Source organism: Ranitomeya variabilis, chromosome 4 (genome assembly GCF_051348905.1).
Source record: "Ranitomeya variabilis isolate aRanVar5 chromosome 4, aRanVar5.hap1, whole genome shotgun sequence".
Lineage (NCBI taxonomy): Eukaryota > Metazoa > Chordata > Amphibia > Anura > Dendrobatidae > Ranitomeya > Ranitomeya variabilis.
This window is the reverse complement of record NC_135235.1, coordinates 10,532,328-10,554,041: the sequence shown is the minus strand read 5'-3', so window position 1 is coordinate 10,554,041 and position 21,714 is coordinate 10,532,328. Positions and strand designations below refer to the sequence as shown.

The 21,714-nt window shown below is 50.0% G+C and overlaps 1 protein-coding gene across 13 annotated transcripts in view; it reads right to left on the bottom strand.

The window, feature by feature from the left end:
• The window catches only part of ABLIM1 (actin binding LIM protein 1), a 333,708-nt gene that overhangs the window by 173,274 nt on the left and 138,720 nt on the right, over positions 1–21,714 (bottom strand). The window contains exon 1 of one of the 13 annotated variants that reach the window (XM_077257939.1): positions 18,808–18,935. The exons of the other annotated variants lie outside the window; for them this stretch is intronic. The gene's annotated coding sequence lies outside the window, so the exon portion shown is untranslated. Of the gene's footprint in view, positions 1–18,807; positions 18,936–21,714 lie in introns of those variants that run through there. 13 annotated transcript variants of the gene reach the window in all.

Below are 21,714 nucleotides of genomic sequence, written 5' to 3'. Positions count from 1 at the left end.
GCTTCACACTTTACTCTAAGGCCGCTTCACACTTTACTCTAAGGCCGCTTCACACTTTACTCTAAGGCCGCTTCACACTTTACTCTAAGGCCGCTTCACACTTTACTCTAAGGCCGCTTCACACTTTACACTAAGGCCGCTTCACACTTTACTCTAAGGCCGCTTCACACTTTACTCTAAGGCCGCTTCACACTTTACTCTAAGGCCGCTTCACACTTTACTCTAAGGCCGCTTCACACTTTACTCTAAGGCCGCTTCACACTTTACTCTAAGGCCGCTTCACACTTTACTCTAAGGCCGCTTCACACTTTACTCTAAGGCCGCTTCACACTTTACACTAAGGCCGCTTCACACTTTACTCTAAGGCCGCTTCACACTTTCCACTAAGGCCGCTTCACACTTTCCACTAAGGCCGCTTCACACTTTCCACTAAGGCCGCTTCACACTTTACACTAAGGCCGCTTCACACTTTACACTAAGGCCGCTTCACACTTTACACTAAGGCCGCTTCACACTTTACTCTAAGGCCGCTTCACACTTTACACTAAGGCCGCTTCACACTTTACACTAAGGCCGCTTCACACTTTACACTAAGGCCGCTTCACACTTTACACTAAGGCCGCTTCACACTTTACTCTAAGGCCGCTTCACACTTTACTCTAAGGCCGCTTCACACTTTACTCTAAGGCCGCTTCACACTTTACTCTAAGGCCGCTTCACACTTTACTCTAAGGCCGCTTCACACTTTACTCTAAGGCCGCTTCACACTTTACTCTAAGGCCGCTTCACACTTTACTCTAAGGCCGCTTCACACTTTACACTAAGGCCGCTTCACACTTTACTCTAAGGCCGCTTCACACTTTACTCTAAGGCCGCTTCACACTTTACTCTAAGGCCGCTTCACACTTTACTCTAAGGCCGCTTCACACTTTACTCTAAGGCCGCTTCACACTTTACTCTAAGGCCGCTTCACACTTTACTCTAAGGCCGCTTCACACTTTACTCTAAGGCCGCTTCACACTTTACACTAAGGCCGCTTCACACTTTACTCTAAGGCCGCTTCACACTTTCCACTAAGGCCGCTTCACACTTTCCACTAAGGCCGCTTCACACTTTACACTAAGGCCGCTTCACACTTTACACTAAGGCCGCTTCACACTTTACACTAAGGCCGCTTCACACTTTACACTAAGGCCGCTTCACACTTTACACTAAGGCCGCTTCACACTTTACACTAAGGCCGCTTCACACTTTACTCTAAGGCCGCTTCACACTTTACTCTAAGGCCGCTTCACACTTTACACTAAGGCCGCTTCACACTTTACACTAAGCCGCTTCACACTTTACACTAAGGCCGCTTCACACTTTACACTAAGGCCGCTTCACACTTTACACTAAGGCCGCTTCACACTTTACACTAAGGCCGCTTCACACTTTACACTAAGGCCGCTTCACACTTTACACTAAGGCCGCTTCACACTTTACACTAAGGCCGCTTCACACTTTACACTAAGGCCGCTTCACACTTTACTCTAAGGCCGCTTCACACTTTACACTAAGGCCGCTTCACACTTTACACTAAGCCGCTTCACACTTTACACTAAGGCCGCTTCACACTTTACACTAAGGCCGCTTCACACTTTACTCTAAGGCCGCTTCACACTTTACTCTAAGGCCGCTTCACACTTTACTCTAAGGCCGCTTCACACTTTACTCTAAGGCCGCTTCACACTTTACTCTAAGGCCGCTTCACACTTTACTCTAAGGCCGCTTCACACTTTACTCTAAGGCCGCTTCACACTTTACTCTAAGGCCGCTTCACACTTTACACTAAGGCCGCTTCACACTTTACTCTAAGGCCGCTTCACACTTTACTCTAAGGCCGCTTCACACTTTACTCTAAGGCCGCTTCACACTTTACTCTAAGGCCGCTTCACACTTTACTCTAAGGCCGCTTCACACTTTACTCTAAGGCCGCTTCACACTTTACTCTAAGGCCGCTTCACACTTTACTCTAAGGCCGCTTCACACTTTACTCTAAGGCCGCTTCACACTTTACTCTAAGGCCGCTTCACACTTTACTCTAAGGCCGCTTCACACTTTACTCTAAGGCCGCTTCACACTTTACTCTAAGGCCGCTTCACACTTTACTCTAAGGCCGCTTCACACTTTACTCTAAGGCCGCTTCACACTTTACTCTAAGGCCGCTTCACACTTTACTCTAAGGCCGCTTCACACTTCACGCTAAGGCCGCTTCACACTTTACGCTAAGCCGCTTCACACTTTACACTAAGCCGCTTCACACTTTACACTAAGCCGCTTCACACTTTACTCTAAGGCCGCTTCACACTTTACACTAAGGCCGCTTCACACTAGCGTTCGGCAGAGCTGCGTAGTTCCTCCGTGAAGCCCCGCCCACTGCCGCGCCTCTTCCTTCAGCTCCGCCTACGTCTGCATGTGTCCTGCATACCTATCTTTAACATTGGGTACGCAGGCCATGTAGATGTATGCAGATGCCTCTGCATGCAGCATTTTGAAGCTGCGCCGACTGCAACAAAATCCTAACATGTTAAATTTGATGCAGGTCAGCACAGCGTCAAGACGACGCATGCCGAGGCATCTGCATACATCCACATGGCCTGCATACCCAATGTTAAAGATAGGTACGCAGGACGCATCCAGACGTAGGCGGAGCTGAAGGAAGAGGCGTGGCAGTGGGCGGGGCTTTACGGAGGAACTACGCAGCTCTGCCGAACACTAGTGTGAAACCAGCCTAAGACGGCGCAAGAGAAAAGTAACTTCTCGTGCAATGTGCCATCCTCAGAGCCGCTCCAGGTTTCCGCCATTTGTAGTCGTCATGTATCGGAGCACGCGGGAATCTCGGTGTCGCCTCCCCGTGCCGTCAACTCGCAACATACTACTTAATTAAAATTGGATGAGTGGCGGTAACCGGAGCCGTGCGACCTCCATACAAGTCCAAGGTCAGCGCCCGCGGATTCCCTAGAGAGCTTCTTCCCAAGATCTGAGGCTGCTGCCGACAATCACTCCACAGGATATCATCACTGGAGGGGGCCGCCATCACCCACCGGTCACCGCAGCACCCATGACGGGACCGATGGAAAAACAGTCCAGACCACAAATAACTGAGACTACGGCAACAACGTATCAGTCAGGAAAACAACAACGTATAAGTCAGGATACCAACAACGTATTAATCAGGAATGCAACAATGTATCAGTCAGGAAAACAACAACGTATAAGTCAGGATTCCGACAACATATAAGTCAGGAAAGCAACAATGTATCAGTCAGGAAAACAACACCAACGTATAAGTCAGGATTCCGACAACGTATTAATCAGGAATGCAACAATGTATCAGTCAGGAAAACAACAATATATCAGTTGAGAAGACGACAATATATTAGTCAGGGCTTCTTGTGTCTTCTGTCACCTGCAGTTCTAGCGAAAAGGAGAAAGAAGCCAAACAAATTATCCTCCATTACATCAATTCTAGAGAAACCGAAACCACAAGAACGAACTTCACGCACAATGTCCCTTTAAATGTCAGCGCCCCAGGGGGCAATGATTAACAAAGTGTCAAGAGGCAGAAGAAACAACTGGAAATGTTCCCAAAGAGAAGGACACAAACATCACAGGGAAAGTATGGAGGACGGGTTCAGACATGACTGTGAAATACTGATAATCCGGAGAGATCGCCTGCAAGAATATCAGGGACCCGGGAAGTCCCTGCACAATCCACAATGCACCCCACTGCTATGGTATCTTTATGTGACATGCAGTCCTATGTAACACCACAGATAACACAACAATACCTCTCGGAGTACAGATAATGTAGTAGATGTCACCTGCAGTCCTATGTAACACCACAGATAACACAGTGATAACTCTCTGAGTACAGATAATGTAGTAGATGTCACCTGCAGTCCTATGTAACACCACAGATAACACAGTGATAACTCTCTCAGTACAGATAATGTAGTAGATGTCACCTGCAGTCCTATGTAACACCACAGATAACACAGTGATAACTCTCTCAGTACAGATAATGTAGTAGATGTCACCGGCAGTCCTATGTAACCACAGATAACACAGTGATAACTCTCTCAGTACAGATAATGTAGTAGATGTCACCTGCAGTCCTATGTAACACCACAGATAACACAGTGATAACTCTCTCAGTACAGATAATGTAGTAGATGTCACCTGCAGTCCTATGTAACACCACAGATAACACAGTGATAACTCTCTCAGTACAGATAATGTAGTAGATGTCACCTGCAGTCCTATGTAACACCACAGATAACACAGTGATAACTCTCTCAGTACAGATAATGTAGTAGATGTCACCTGCAGTCCTATGTAACACCACAGATAACACAGTGAGTCTTTTATTAAATAAAATACTTTCACATGACACTAACTATGATACACTACAAATAGAACACAACAAAACAAAACATAAGAACAAAGCTCCAATCAGACGGCCACAAAAGACAAAAAAGAAACCTACTAATCAGGGACAAGAAAGAAAATTCCAATTAAATAAAGAAAGCAAAAAGAAAAGACAACAAACAAAATACTCATAACTTACATTAATACCCCTGTAAAAATTATAAATAGTAATAAAATCATACAAGACCCCCGGCCCAGCTTCATTCATACTACTATATACAACCCCAACTACATTCACACCGTCCTATATACAATATAAACAATATATACACTATAAACACATTATATACAGATTTATACAACGCCGCAAACACAGCAAAACCCTACTGGTCCCACTGCCTTACCTTACAGCCACCCGCTTGCTCCGCCACATATACCCTACAACAAACCTAAATACAATACACTATACAAAATTATTATTATTAAATTTTTTTTTTTTTTTTTTATTTATTTATTTATTTATTTTTTTTATATATATATACACACACCTACACTAACTATCCCGCCACCCCTGATCCAGCTCTGGCCACAAAGTTCAGGAATTATCCGAGCTAGGATCAGGCCCCAAAGTTTTTCCCCAGGCGGGGCCTGGGCCAGGCCAGATCAGTCTCATATCACCGCTGTTGAAACCCCCAATCCCCCCACCCAACCTAACTAAGACCCTCTATTATACACACTATATACAATATATACAATACACTATATACAATATATACATAAACCAACTTCACAACCTACATACTCACCACCCAAGGCTCAAGTTCGATGCCTGCAAACCTTCTATTCAGGGAACAGAGATACAAAACAAAAATCTAGGGTGTAAAGATATCAGCCCACCACCAGGATATAGGAGCGCTAACGGACTAAGGCACCCCGAAGGAGAAACCCCTCCAGAGATGGGCCGCCCTCCGGGCACCCAGTCTTTCGCACTCCAGAGAACGCACCTTCACCAGGGCACCTAGGATGCTGCTACAAACTTCATCTACACGGAGGATTTTATGCTGCGTCGAAACTAAAACTCGTGCGTTCCACGTGAAGTACCTGACCACTGCGCTGACTAAGAATAAAGTGGCTCGGTCCCTTCTCCCGAGGTCTCTGAACGCTCCATAGGCCCACTCGGCATAGGACAGAGTGGCCAGCCGCGGCCAACCAATGGAAGCGCCCAGCCTGTTGTACACCTCTGTATTAAAAGGACAATGAAGCAGGAAGTGCTCCATGCTTTCCAGCATGGTAGCGCAAGCCTCACGGGGACAATTCCTGTCCACGGAGCTCCTGTGCTTCAAATTGTCCTTCACATACAACTTACCTTGGAAGCAGCGCCAAGTCAAGTCCCAATACTTCTTGGGGATCCTGCTAGAATTTAGCAAACTTAACCCAACCTCTAGATCCCGACTTGGGCAGTCCTTGAGGACCAATGGTTTCTGAAAATGCGAAAGCAAGACCCGCATGTCGAGGAGTTTCCTCGGGAGGGACCTCACTTCCCACATTCCCAGACCCCACCGGCGCATCATTTTCAGAACCGGGGTAACATAAGCCGGGAGATGCCCGTGCGGTGTGCGGAGATCCTTCAATCTTCCCCCTGTCTCCCATTCCTGGAAGAAAGGCTGAAACCATCCCTTGCAGGAGAATACCCACGGAGGAGCCCTCTCTTTCCAGAGGTTTGCCACGTTAACTTTCAAAAAGGGGTTCACTAGGAACACCACGGGGTTTACCATATTCAACCCCCCTAGTCTCCTCGTGCGGTAAGTGACCTCCCGTTTGACTAGATTCAGTCTATTCCCCCATAACATCTGGAAGAACAGACTGTAGACCCGTGTCCAGAGAGGCTCTGGTAAGACACAGACGCTGCCCAGGTAGATTAGCAAGGGGAGCAGGAAAGCTTTGCACAGGTCAACCCTTTCCCTCAGGGTCAAAGACCAACCCTTCCATTGGTCCACTCTTTGGGCGACACCTTTGATTCTGCCTTCCCAGTTTTTCGTGGGGTAATCACCCTGGCCAAATTCGATGCCTAGGACTTTGGCATGTTCTTGGGGTTCGGGGAGGGTGTCCGGAAGATCAAACGCGGGATCCCCGCCTCCCAGCCAGAGACTCTCACACTTGTCCTGGTTGACCTTGGACCCGGATGCCTCCGAGTAGCTCTCCACTTCTGACATCACCACCATCGCCTCCTCTTGCGAAGAAACAAAGACCGTGACGTCATCCGCGTAGGCCACTACCCTCAGGATAGCCTCCGGCACCACCCCGCCCATCCCCACCCCCGCCAACGGCCCACAATCGACCCTTCTGAGGAAGGGATCGATCGCAAACGCGTAAAGCAAAGGGCTAAGAGGGCAGCCCTGGCGGACACCGGACTCTACCCCGAAAGGTTGTCCAATCCACCCGTTTACCAGAGGGAAAGTCTCAGCCCCTGCGTACAAGGTCTTAAGCCAGTCCACAAACCCTCCAGGCAGACCATACCTCAAAAGAGTGGACCAGAGGTACTCGTGGTCAACCCGATCAAAGGCTTTTGCCTGATCCAGGGTCAGCAAGAACCCCTTCCAAAGGCCCGCCCTGCCTTGCTCCACGGCCTCTCGGACACCCAGAACAGCACTGAAAGTGCTACGGCCAGGAACGCAACAGTGCTGGGCCTCCGAAAGGAGCCGCGGCGCAAATTTCACCAGCCTGTTGAAGAGTATCTTAGCCAAAACCTTCCTGTCCACATTGAGAAGTGATATGGGACGCCAATTCTCAATGCGTGATGGATCCTTACCCTTTGACAAAATGATCAGAGCCGACCTCCTTAATGATCTCGGCAGAGTGCCCGAGGAGAGACACTCATTAAACACCTGAGTCAAGAGGGGGACCAAGGAGTCCCTAAAGGTCTTAAAGAACTCGGATGTTAAGCCATCCGGACCTGGCGATTTTTTGGGCCGGAGCCCATCGATCGCCAGTCTCACTTCCTCTTCTTTGATCGCTTCTGCCAAACCGCCCAGCGAGAGGTCAGCCCCTGGCTCAGGAACAGCTTCAGCCAGGAAAGCCGACATCCTGTCACGATCCAGTTCCTTCCTTCCCAAGAGGTGCGAGTAGTATGAACTGACGACCTCCAAGATCCCTGATCTGGACCTTCTCAGGGATCCCGTACTGTCCATCAGCCCCGTCACTATCTTACTATTCACTGACATCTTGCAGCTTCTGTAGGGGTCGGGCGAGTAGTACTTCCCGTAGTCCCTCTCAAAAACCAAAGATGCGTGCCTATCGTACTGACACCTCTTTAGCAAGGATTTCACACTGGAGACCGCCTCGCGGCTACCCCCAGTCGAGACAAGTTGCTCGAGTTTCCTCCTCAGGCTCTGATACAGGCGATCCCTGTTCAGGCTTCTGAGGTTCGAGAGTTGCCGGAAGAATCTCGCCACCCGATGTTTGAACATCTCCCACCACTCCGACTTAGTGTTACTTAGGCCCAGCAGCGGTACCTGGCTCTGAAGAAATTCCTCAAAGGACCGTCTTACAGCTTCTTCCTCAAGGAGTGACGAATTCAGCTTCCAATAACCTCTTCCCATCCGAGGAGTCTCTGTAACGCTCAGAGAAAACATAATCAAACAGTGATCGGAGAATTCCACCTCCACAACCGACAACGGCGAGGAAACGGCCTCCTCCTTCAAATAAAACCTGTCTATCCTAGACCTGCACTGACTACCTCTAAAATAGGTGAACCCCGCGTGGCCTGTGTTGTGCCGGATGTGGACATCCACCAGGCGTGCCTCACTTACTATCCTATTTAGCGCGACGCAATCGTAAGCCAGCCGGTCTACGGAACCTCCTCTATCACAGGGTCTCGTGACATTGTTGAAATCCCCTCCAAAGACCACCTGCCGACTCGAAAATAAGTAAGGTTTGATCTTCATGAAGAGACACTTGCGGTCCCACTTGGACTGGGGACTGTAGATGTTAATGAGCCGAAGCTCCTGTCCCCCCATGGAGACATCTAGGATCAAGCATCTCCCCATTTCTAACTCGATCAATCGTCTGCATTCAACCGCTGCGGTCTTAAAAAGGACCGCCACCCCGCTATACGGCTCGGCCGCAAGAGACCAGTAGGAGGGCCCGTGCCTCCACTCCCGCCTTGCTTTATGCATGGTTGATAGGTCGGTCAACCTGGTCTCCTGCAAAAACAAAATGTCGGCGTCAAGTTGGCCGAGAAAATGAAAGGCCGTGTACCTTGCCGCTTCTGACTTTATGCTGGCAACATTAATGGTTGCCAGCGTCAACGGGGTGGGTGCCGCCATCATGATTGATTGAATTAGATAGCCTTTTTCTTCCCACCCCCAACAGTTTCACCCTCTTCCTCTGACAATGATGAGTTTTTAGTGCGCTTAAGACAAACAGACTCATCCATTCTCTCCTTACATACACTCTGGCCCTTGTCTGGTGGTCCTGAGGTAGTCCCCCCCCCAGAAGGCTTTGTATTTGCCCCCTGAGAAGAAGACCCAGCGACCTCCTGAGCCCCAACAACCTTGTCCGCTACCTCCGGCCCCGGGTCCCCATCGCCCCCCTCTGGAGGGGAGTCCTGGAGGGCCCGGAACCGGTTAGAGAGATCCACCAGAGGGGGGGCGGCTGGACCTTCCAATGGCACCTGGATCAGGGCTACGGAGTCAGAGGGGTCGCACTCCGAGGAGGAGGCTCGAGGCCCGGACCCCCTCTTATCCTTAGTTGTTTTCCTGTTACCCTTTTTCTTTTGCTGTGACCACTCCCCCTCTCCCTCATCCAGACTGTCACCGGATGAAGGTTCCTGGGCAGACATGGCGTCCTTTTGCTCCTCTCTTTCAAGTCTCTTGACTTCCTCGCTCAATTCGCTGTCTTTAGGATCCTCAGCTGCAAGTGGAGCACCCGGGTCAGAGTTTAGGGTCATTACTCCCTGCCCCCTTTTCCCATGGCGCTGCTCCTGCCGCCTGATATTGGATGGCGGCAGCCTGCTCCTCACCGGTTCCCTGCCTCCTCCGCCTCTGCTGGTCCCTTCACCGGCGAGATTAGTCCCGGCTTTCGCCTGTCCCGCACTCGCCGCTTTCAGGACCGCATTGGCAAAGGAACGCGGACAGCGACTGAACGGGTGACCGAGGTCACCACACAGGTTACACCTAATCCTGCCACAGGTAGCAGCAAGATGGCCGAGGTCCCCACACAGTGCGCATTTCTGGGTGGTACACTGCGCACTGAAGTGTGTGGGGCTGCCGCACCTGTGACAGACCTTAGGCTGCCCCCGGTAGAAAATCAAGATCCTGTCCCTCCCCAAAAATGTTGAGGAAGGGATATGGGTAACGGTGTTTCCTGAAACCTTCAATTTCACCATGAAGGTCCAGGCTCCTGACCAGATACCATGCTCATCGAGGGTCTTCTCGGGAATACCGACGATGTCGCCGTATCGTCCAACCCAGGTGGAGATGTCGACACAGGAAAGTGACTCGTTACTGGTCAAAACGGTCACCTTCCTGACTGAGTTCTGGCGAGATATTGCCACAGCGAGGAAACCCTGCCATTCGGGGCGACCCCGAGCCAGCTCATGGCGAGACCAGAAAAGCTCAAGGCCCTCCGGTCTCACGAAGCTGACATCGAAGTAGGAGGTCCCATAGGGATGGATCAAGGCGAAGATGTCATATGCCACGAAGCCCATCCCCAGCAGGAGCTCAGCAACCTTTGACCGATCAGGACAGGCATCCTTGCTTACCCACTGGAGACGGGCCACGTTCCTACGGTTGCTCCTCTGCCCTGGTGTTGGCAGAGACCAGACAGTCTCTGCCCCTCTATCTCGGAAGGCGGAAAGACCGTGTCTCTCTATCCAGAAAGACAGATCAACCTCCCTCCCCTCTACATTGATGGAACTCTCCCCTCTCCTCAGGGCGTCCAGGAAGCGCTGTTGCAAGTCACCATCCTCAGGGTCACCAGACAAGGGCGCACTACTACCCCCAGCAGTGACAGCTGCTGAATAGCTTGGGGCTGAAGCCCCCGCCACCGCTGGGGGGGCAGCGGGACCACTACCTGCTTCACCTCCACCAACATCAGTAATGCTCTCCTCATTCACTCCTCCACTACTCCCATCATTTGCAACATCACTACTCCCATCATTTACTCCACCACTGCTCCCATCATTCATTCCACCACTATTCCCACCATTCACTCCACCACTACTCCCATCATTCACTCCACTACTACTCCCATCATTTCCTGCACAGCTGCTTTCATTCTTCTTACCACTGCCACCACTTCCCGTCACTTTTTTTCCAGTATTCTCACCACCATTTGTCCCAGTGTTCTCTGCACCTGCCACAGTCACATCCATTCCTTCCTCACTTGTGTCTGCTAGCTTCTCTGCACTCACACCTGCCGGACCGGGGGAGGGGTGCAGCACCACACTCGATTTCCCTTGATTGGTGCTGACTCTCTGTTGTGTCCTTGGAGCGCCTTGCCCCCCCACTGCAGCAGTTTGCACTTTATTATTTTGGGCCCGCTGCTCGTTGGGGGGCGCCGCCTGCCCCGCACCCACAGACTTCGCAGTCCTGGTGTCATGCTGGGGTGCTGGAGCACTCTGTCCCCCTGTCACAGCAGGGCGCCTCTTGTTCCCTGCAGATGATTTATCCTTTTTCTGTCCTTTTTGGACACGCTGCTCTCCTGTCACAGCTGCGTGCCTGTTCTCCTTTAAGGCGCACTGCGCCCCTGTCACAACAGTGCGCCCTCCTTTCGCCGCACCATGTTCCTCGGACCTGCCCCCCACAGCCCCGGCGTCGGCCGGCTCAGCCGTAGTGAGCAGGGATGGAGTCTGCCCACACCGTCCCCCTTTCGCAACGGCGTGGACACCCACCTCACCCCCCCCAGCCCCGGTGATAACCGGCTTAGCCGCAGAGGGCAGAGAGGGAAACTCCTCGGGGTCCCCTATGTCCGGCGCTGTGAGTACCTCCACAGCCTCGCCCCCTGCACTGTTCCCCGCACAGACGGCAGCACCGCCGGACGTCCTCCTCCTCTCCCCACCTTGCCTATGCCCCGGACCCACTGCAGAGCCCGTGCGTTTAGGTTTGGTGGGGTTTACACAGGAGGTGGTAGGTGTAACATCATCCATCGGTACATATTTGTAACTCACCACCTCCCGTGCGGTCTCCGTCGTCTTCTTCTTCCTCTTCTTGGTTTCCTCTGCTGGCTCGTCCTCACCGAAGGAGAAGCGGTCCAGGTTCACTGGAGACTCCAGCTGTCTGATCTCCTGTAGCAGACCGCCCTCCTCCTCTTCCTCCGCTGACACTCCAGCCTGTGCTGTCGGAGTCCTCTGCCGTGCCGGGAGGCCGCTTCCCTGTTGTCGGCTCTGCGGCTCACTCTCCCGGCTGGTTCCAGCTTGTAGGACTCCAGTCACAGCCACTTCGTCGTCCTCCTCCTCGTCGCTTAGGACGCCGGCTGGCGGTTCTCCTGAGGTATTTAACCCCTTCATTTCTGAGAACCGCCGCTGGTTCTTAAACCTCTCCAGGAAGGGACCTGCGCTTTTCTCAATCCCCTCCCGGAGGAGCACTAACCGGACCACCTCATCTCTGAGGGCTCTGAACCTCTGGGAGGTCGCGGGTCTCTCCTTGTTAGAGGCTCGGGTGTTCAGGATCCGAGCCTCCGTCAGCTCCTCCTTCAGCCCGGTCAGTGCTTTGCCGGCGTCCTCATACTCACGTAGCATGGCGACCACTCGGGAGGAGAAGGTACTCGTGGACTCGCCGGAGCTCTTCTCCCCCCAGGATGTTCCTGGGCTCTCCTTCCTGGGGCCTGGGGTGCCCCTGTCTCCCTCTCTGGGCGGACGATGAGCCGTCTCAGGGTTGGTGTAGGTGGGTAAGGTTTTCTTCACCCGTCCTGACCTCCTCAGTCCCTCTTGGGCCAGTTGCTGCTGCTGCTGCTGCTCTCTGTCCCCCGCCGGCACAGACCGGGGAACAGAAGCCTGGGAAGCCATGCCGGCCTCCCAGGAAGCCTGCCTCTCCCTGGGGAGAAGAGAGGCAGACTCTGGGCCTCCTGCTGGAAGTCCTGGAGCTCACAATACAGGTGCTGCTCCCAGCAGGGTGTGACTGATTGTGCGCACCTGTCCTCCACACTCAGTCCTGTGTAACACCACAGATAACACAATGATCACTCTCTGAGTACAGATAATGTAGTAGATGTCACCTGCAGTCCTGTGTAACATCACTGATAACACAGTGATCACTCTCTGAGTACAGATAATGTAGTAGATGTCACCTGCAGTCCTATGTAACACCACAGATAACACAGTGATAACTCTCTGAGTACAGATAATGTAGTAGTCACCAGCAGTCCTATGTAACACCACAGATAACACAGCAATACCTCTCGGAGTACAGATAATGTAGGAGATGTCACCTGCAGTCCTATGTAACGCCACAGATAACACAGTGATAACTCTCGGAGTACAGATAATGTAGTAGTCACCAGCAGTCCTATGTAACACCACAGATAACACAGCAATACCTCTCGGAGTACAGATAATGTAGTAGATGTCACCTGCAGTCCTATGTAACACCACAGATAACACAGTGATACCTCTCGGAGTACAGATAATGTAGTAGATGTCACCTGCAGTCCTATGTAACACCACAGATAACACAGTGATAACTCTCTGAGTACAGATAATGTAGTAGATGTCACCGGCAGTCCTATGTAACCACAGATAACACAGTGATAACTCTGAGTACAGATAATGTAGTAGATGTCACCTGCAGTCCTATGTAACACCACAGATAACACAGTGATAACTCTGAGTACAGATAATGTAGTTGATGTCACCTGCAGTCCTATGTAAAACCACAGATACAGTAGCATGTAAAAGTTTGGGCACCCCTTATTGTTTCATAAGAAAAGCACATATCTTTTATGGGAAAAAGATGTTATCAATCATTTTGGGACAGATTGTTGGGTCAAAGCTTCTAAGATCACTTCTTCCTCTACTTCTTTACATGAAGTGTATGTTAAATTATTACCTCTTTTCACACCAGTAAAACTGCACAAAGTATTCCCAACACAATCAAGATTTTGCTGGAGGGAATGTGGCCATTTATTTCACATTTTTGGGGCAGGTCCTGTAAGATCTCGGTGGATTGAAAGATCTGAGCTCATTGGAATAATCCCCAACCTTAATGCTAACCTTACACCGCACCTTGCATTGTCCTCTCTTGGGATTCAATGCAGCCGTGTAATTATTCACATTTTATTGCTCACTAAATTACTGATTGCTTCAAGGTGGAAACAGAAGGATATTCCCAGGATATCAGTAGGGAATTTCTACTCGCTTGCTTTAAGACAGAACACATTTATAACGTATGAACGTATACCAAGAGGCGGCACAGTGGTTAACCACCCCACCAGTTATGCCTCTGCTCGGAGTACCTATAATGTAGTAGGTGTGACATGCAGTCCCATGTAACACCACAGATGACATTGCAGCGCCTTGCAGCAGACGCCGCTATGTCAGGTGCTCTCGGTCAGGGTACAGCGGCGGTCGGTGACATCACTGGGTCTTATTTCTGGATTTCTCATCAGTCTCATTATTTTTGGGGTCTCTGGATACATTTATCAATCAATGAGGAGGATATTGGCGACGACCTTGAAGCTTTTCTCCGTTTCTCTCTGGCTCTGTTCTCTGCCGCTGCGCTCCGCTGTCACTCATCTGTCCGCACATTCCTGCCCGTTCTCGCTGGACGTCACCTCCCTCCATGGGGATTATATCGGCTCGTTTATCAGTTCTAATTATGGAGGATGTCATCACCGCCCCTCCCCACATCCTTATAAGAAAAGGCAAAAATACATTAAATGGGGTTGGTGATTGGATATAGGGGTCACTCCTGGGGCCCAAAGCTGGCGGGGCCCAATAGTCCCTTTGTCACATAAGATGGCACCAGTGATATATCAGTCCCTGTGGGGATCACACTTTGGTATAAAACGTCACAATGTAACCAGAGGAGCGAAGATTTATAATCAGCAGGATCCGATACATTGTATAGAGACCTTCATCCTCCCGCTGCTCTGCACTCGCAGAAAATACTCTGTGCTGCGGCGGATGCGATAAGGCGAGAGGCTGACATCGGATCCCGACCAGAGCGCGAACAAGCAGCAGCTCCAGAGACCGCACATACACGAGGCTCAGTCACATCCGGGGCCCCAAAGTGCACAGTATCCAACCCCTACACACCGGACATAGCACAGCTGGGCAGTATCCCAAGGATAAGATTAGATACACGGATCAGCAGTCAGTATCACACAGGAGAGGATTAGATACACAGCTCATCAGTCAGTATCCCACAGGATAGGATTAGATACACGGATCAGAAGTGAGTATCACACAGGATAGGATTAGATACACGGCTCAGCAGTCAGTATCACTCAGGAGAGGATTAGATACACAGCTCAGCAGTCAGTATCACACAGGATAGGATTAGATACACGGATCAGCAGTCAGTATCACACAGGATAAGATTAGATACATGGATCAGCAGTCAGTATCACACAGGATAAGATTAGATACTCAGCTCAGCAGTCAGTATCACACAGGATAGGATTAGATACACGGCTCAGCAGACAGTATCACACAGGATAGGATTAGATACTCAGCTCAGCAGTCAGTATCACACAGGATAGAATTAGATACACGGATCACCAGACAGTATCACACAGAATAGGATTAGATGCTCAGCAGTCAGTATCACACAGGATAGGATTAGATACACGGATCAGCAGTCAGTATCATACAGAATAGGATTAGATACACGGATCAGCAGTCAGTATCACACAGGGTAGGATTAGATACACAGCTCAGCAGTCAGTATCACACAGGATAGGATTAGATACACGGATCAGCAGTCAGTATCATACAGAATAAGATTAGATACACAGCTCAGCAGTCAGTATCACACAGGATAGGATTAGATACACGGCTCAGCAGTCAGTATCACACAGGATAGGATTAGATACACGGTTCAGCAGTCAGTATCACACAGGATAGGATTAGATACACGGCTCAGCAGTCAGTATCACACAGGATAGGATTAGATACACGGATCAGCAGTCAGTATCACACAGGATAGGATTAGATACACGGTTCAGCAGTCAGTATCACACAGGATAGGATTAGATACACGGCTCAGCAGTCAGTATCATACAGAATAGGATTAGATACACGGATCAGCAGTCAGTATCACACAGGATAGGATTAGATACACGGCTCAGCAGTCAGTATCACACAGGATAGGATTAGATACACGGTTCAGCAGACAGTATCACACAGGATAGGATTAGATACACGGCTCAGCAGTCAGTATCACACAGGATAGGATTAGATACACGGTTCAGCAGACACATAGATACAGTGGGTAAGGAAAGTATTCAGACCCTTTTACATTTTTCACTGTTTTATTGCAGCCATTTGGTAAATTCAGTAAAGTTCATTTTTTCTCATTAATGTACTCTGCACCCCATTTTGACTGAAAAGGGCAGAAATGTAGAAATTTTTGCAAATGTATTAAAAAAGAAAACATGAAATATCCCATGGTCATAAGTCTTCAGCCCCTTTGCTCAGTATTGAGTAGAAGCACCTTTTGAGCTAGTACAGCCATGAGTCTTCTTGGGAATGATGCAACAAGTTTTTCACCCCTGGATTTGGGGATCCTCGGCCATTGTTCCTTGCAGATCCTCTCCAGTTCCTCAGGTTGGATGGTGAACGTTGGTGGACATCCATTTTCAGGTCTCTCCAGAGATGCTCAGTTGGGTTTAGGTCAGGGCTCTGGCCGGGCCGGTCAGGAATGGTCACAGAGTTGTTCTGAAGCCACTCCCCTTTGTTATTTTAGCTGTGTGCTTAGGGTCATTGTCTTGTTGGAAGGTGAACCTTCGGCCAAGTCTGAGGTCCAGAGCACTCTGGAAGAGGTTTTCATCCAGGATATCTCTGTACTTGGCCACATTCATGTTTCCTTCTATGACAACCAGTCTTCCTGTCCCTGCAGCTGAAAATCACCCCCATAGCATGATGCTGCTACCACCATGTTTCACTGTAGGGATTGTATTGGGCAGGTGATGAGCAGTGCCTGGTTTTCTCCACACATACCACTTAGAATTATCACCATAAAGGTCTATCTTCATCTCATCAGACCAGAGAATCTTATTTCTCATAGTCTGGGAGTCCTTCATGTGTTTTTTAGCAAACTCTATGCGGCTTTCATATGTCTTGCACTGAGGAGAGGCTTCCGTCGGGCCACTCTGCCATAAAGACCTGACTGGTGGAGGCTGCAGTGATAGTTGACTTTGTGGAACTTTGTCCCTTCTCCCTACTGCATCTCTGGTGCATCTCTGGAGCTCAGCCACAGTGATCTTGGGGTTCTTCTTTACCTCTCTCACCAAGGCTCTTCTCCCACAATTGCTCAGTTTGGCTGGATGGCCAGGTCTAGGAAGACTTCTGGTGGTCCCAAACTTCTTCCATGTAAGGATTATGTAGGCCACTGTGCTCTTAGGAACCTTGAGTACTGCAGACATTCTGTTGTAACCTTGGCCAGATCTGTGCCTTGCCACAATTCTGTCTCTGAGCTCCTTGGCCAGTTCCTTTGACCTCATGATTCTCATTGGGTCTGACATGCACTGTGAGCTGTGAGGTCTTAGGCTACGTTCACATTTGCGTTGTGCGCCGCAGCGTCGGCGCCGCAGCGCACAACGCAAACAAAAACGCGGCAAAACGCACGCTAAAACGCTGCGTTTTGCGCCGCATGCGTCGTTTTTGGCCGAAAGTTGGACGCAAAAAAAATGCAACTTGATGCGTTTCTTGCGTCCAACGCTTGCGGCCATGCGGCGCAAAACGCAGCACAACGCATGTCCATGCGCCCCCATGTTAAATATAGGGGCGCATGACGCATGCGGCGCCGCTGCGGCGCCCGACGCTGCGGCGCTGACCGCAAATGTGAACGTAGCCTTATATAGACAGGTGTGCGCCTTTCCAAACCAAGTCCTATCAGTTTAATTACACACAGCTGGACTCCAATGAAGGAGTAGAACCATCTCAAATAGGATCACAAGACTTACATATGAGTGTCTGAGAAGAGAGTCTGAATACTTATGACCATGTGATATTTTAGTTTTTCTTTTTTAATAAATTTGCAACATTTCTACATTTCTGTTTTTTTCAGTCAATATGGGGTGCAGAGTGAACATTAATGAGAAAAAACTGAACTTTTTAGAATTTACCAAATGGCTGCAATGAAACAAAGTGAAAAATGTAAAAGGGTCTGAATACTTTCCATACCCACTATAGATACACGGCTCAGCAGTCAGTATCACACAGGATAGGATCAGATACACGGCTCAGCAGACACATAGATAGATACATGTACATTATTGTTGCCTGTCACGATTACATTAAGTTCCTATAGACAAAGCCGCATTGTTCAATAATCACATATAAACGAGTTATGTGAGTTTATAGGTCATGAATATGGCACTGCGAGACCACACAGGGCACTAAGCCACTGCTCGCACACGGCACTGCTACATCACACACACGGCACTGCTACATCACACACACACAGCACCGCTGCATCACACACACACACAGCACTGCTACATCACACACAGCACCGCTGCATCACACACACACGACACCGCTACATCACACACACACAGTACTGCTACATCACACACACACAGCACTGCTACATCACACACACAGCACTGCTACATCACACACACAGCACTGCTACATCACACACACACAGCACTGCTACATCACACACACAAACAGCACTGCTACATCACACACACACACAGCACTGCTACATCACACACACACAGCACTGCTACATCACACACACACAGCACTGCTACATCACACACACAGCACTGCTACATCACACACACACAGCGCTGCTACATCACACACACACACACAGCACTGCTACATCACACACACACAGCACTGCTACATCACACACACACAGCACTGCTACATCACACACACACACAGCACTACTACATCACACACACAGCACTGCTACATCACACAAACACACAGCACTGCTACATCACACACACAGCACTGCTACATCACACACACAGCACTGCTACATCACACACACACAGCACTGCTACATCACACACAGCACTGCTACATTACACACACACAGCACTGTTACATCACACACACAGCACTGCTACATCACACACACACACACACACACACACACACACACACAGCACTGCTATATCACACACATGGCACTGCTACATCACACACACGGCACCACTACATCACACACACACAGCACTGCTACATCACACATACTGTGCCCCAATAATTACCTGTATGTGGTTACAATACGTCAGCAGTGATAATCCAGGGAGTTGTGACAATCTCAGCTCTGCTACCTCGGTATCCGACCTCCTGTGCTGCACTGACCTCCTGGTTCTTGTCCTGGATCAGTAATGAGCAGTTTCCTCCCAGTAACTACAAGTGGTCTCTGTTATCAGCAGCTGCAGGGTCACGTTATCAGGGGGAGCCGTCACAGGACGCACAATGGCGATTATTCTTCATTCTGCCTTATGAAGATGATGAGGGTTGTAGATATCAGAGACCCCCCTCTATCAGCAGCACAGGAGACCGCTGATGACCAATCACCAGTAGGGGGCGCCGCTGGAAAAAGGACATTTCTAATACTCAACATCTATGTATAAAGTCAAACTGACGGATGGATCAGTGGTGGGGCAGATGTCTGGTGACATGTACCATCACCCTGTGCGATGGATGGATCAGTGGTGGGGCAGATGATGTCTGGTGACATGTACCATCACCTTGTGCCATGGATAGATCAGTGGTGGGACAGATGATGTCTGGTGACATGTACCATCACCCTGTGCCATGGATAGATCAGTGGTGGGACAGATGATGTCTGGTGACATGTACCATCACCCTGTGCCATGGATAGATCAGTGGTGGGGCAGATGATGTCTGGTGACATGTACCATCACCTTGTGCCATGGATAGATCAGTGGTGGGACAGATGATGTCTGGTGACATGTACCATCATCCTGTGCCATGGATAGATCAGTGGTGGGACAGATGATGTCTGGTGACATGTACCATCACCCTGTGCGATGGATGGATCAGTGGTGGGACAGATGATGTCTGGTGACATGTACCATCACCCTGTGCGATGGATGGATCAGTGGTGGGACAGATGATGTCTGGTGACATGTACCATCACCCTGTGCCATGGATAGATCAGTGGTGGGGCAGATGATGTCTGGTGACATGTACCATCACCCTGTGCCATGGATAGATCAGTGGTGGGACAGATGATGTCTGGTGACATGTACCATCACCCTGTGCGATGGATGGATCAGTGGTGGGACAGATGATGTCTGGTGACATGTACCATCACCCTGTGCGATGGATGGATCAGTGGTGGGACAGATGATGTCTGGTGACATGTACCATCACCCTGTGCCATGGATAGATCAGTGGTGGGGCAGATGATGTCTGGTGACATGTACCATCACCCTGTGCCATGGATAGATCAGTGGTGGGGCAGATGATGTCTGGTGACATGTACCATCACCCTGTGCCATGGATAGATCAGTGGTGGGGCAGATGATGTCTGGTGACATGTACCATCACCCTGTGCCATGGATGGATCAGTGGTGGGGCAGATGATGTCTGGTGACATGTACCATCACCCTGTGCCATGGATAGATCAGTGGTGGGGCAGATGATGTCTGGTGACATGTACCATCACCCTGTGCCATAGATGGATCAGTGGTGGGGCAGATGATGTCTGGTGACATGTACCATCACCCTGTGCCATAGATGGATCAGTGGTGGGGCACACACAATTTTTCTCATTAGTAATCCCATCCAAACTACTGCTGCATCAATCCAAATTTTAACCCACCTAGAGACTACTAATCCACCCACGCCTAAAATACAGAACCAGCCTCAACTAGTGACCTGCTATAATCTACTGCCTCATTCCCAAACTACTGACCGGCTTCCAAATTCCTGCTCCTCCGCCAGATTACTGATCTACGTAAACCACTTATCCCACCCCAACTGTTGACACACATTAAACTATTGCCACCTCTCAAAGTATTGCTCCTAACTGATGATCCAGCCCAAACTACCAGTGCACCCCTGCTACCAGTGCACCCCTGCTACCAGTGCACCCCGGCTACCAGTGCACCCCGGCTACCAGTGCACCCCTGCTACCAGTGCACCCCGGCTACCAGTGCACCCCGGCTACCAGTGCACCCCGGCTACCAGTGCACGGCAGTTCCAGCCCCAAATTACTGTCCCTTTCAGCTGCTCCTCTCTACAGCTCTGCAACTTGAGTGTCAATTCCTGACTCTCGTCTGGTGGAGCAACGTCCAGAGTGGAAACACCGATAATCCGGCACCGGATTACTGGAATACATAAGACACAGAGAGACAGACTTCCCATCATGGACACCATAATTCCCATCATGGACACCAGACTTCGCATCATGGGCACCAGACTTCCCATCGTGAGCACCAGACTTCCCATCGTGGGCACCAGACTTCCCATCGTGGGCACCAGACTTCCCATCGTGGGCACCAGACTTCCCATCGTGGACACCAGACTTCCCATCGTGGACACCAGACTTCCCATCGTGGACACCAGACTTCCCATCGTGGACACCAGACTTCCCATCGTGGACACCAGACTTCCCATCGTGGACACCAGACTTCCCATCGTGGACACCATAATTCCCATCTTGGACACCATAATTCCCATCTTGGAAACCATAATTCCCATCATGGACACCATAATTCCCATCGTGGACACCAGACTTCCCATCGTGGGCACAATAATTCCCATCGTGGACACCAGACTTCCCATCGTGGACACCAGACTTCCCATCGTGGACACCAGACTTCCCATCGTGGACACCAGACTTCCCATCGTGGACACCAGACTTCCCATCGTGGACACCAGACTTCCCATCGTGGACACCAGACTTCCCATCCTGGACACCAGACTTCCCATCATGGACACCAGACTTCCCATCATGGACACCAGACTTCCCATTTTGGACACCAGACTTCCAATCATGGACACCATAATTCCCATTTTGGACACCAGACTTCCAATCATGGACACCATAATTCCCATTTTTGGCACTAGACTTCCCATCATGGGCACCATAATTCCCCATCATGGACACCATAATTCCCATCATGGACACCATAATT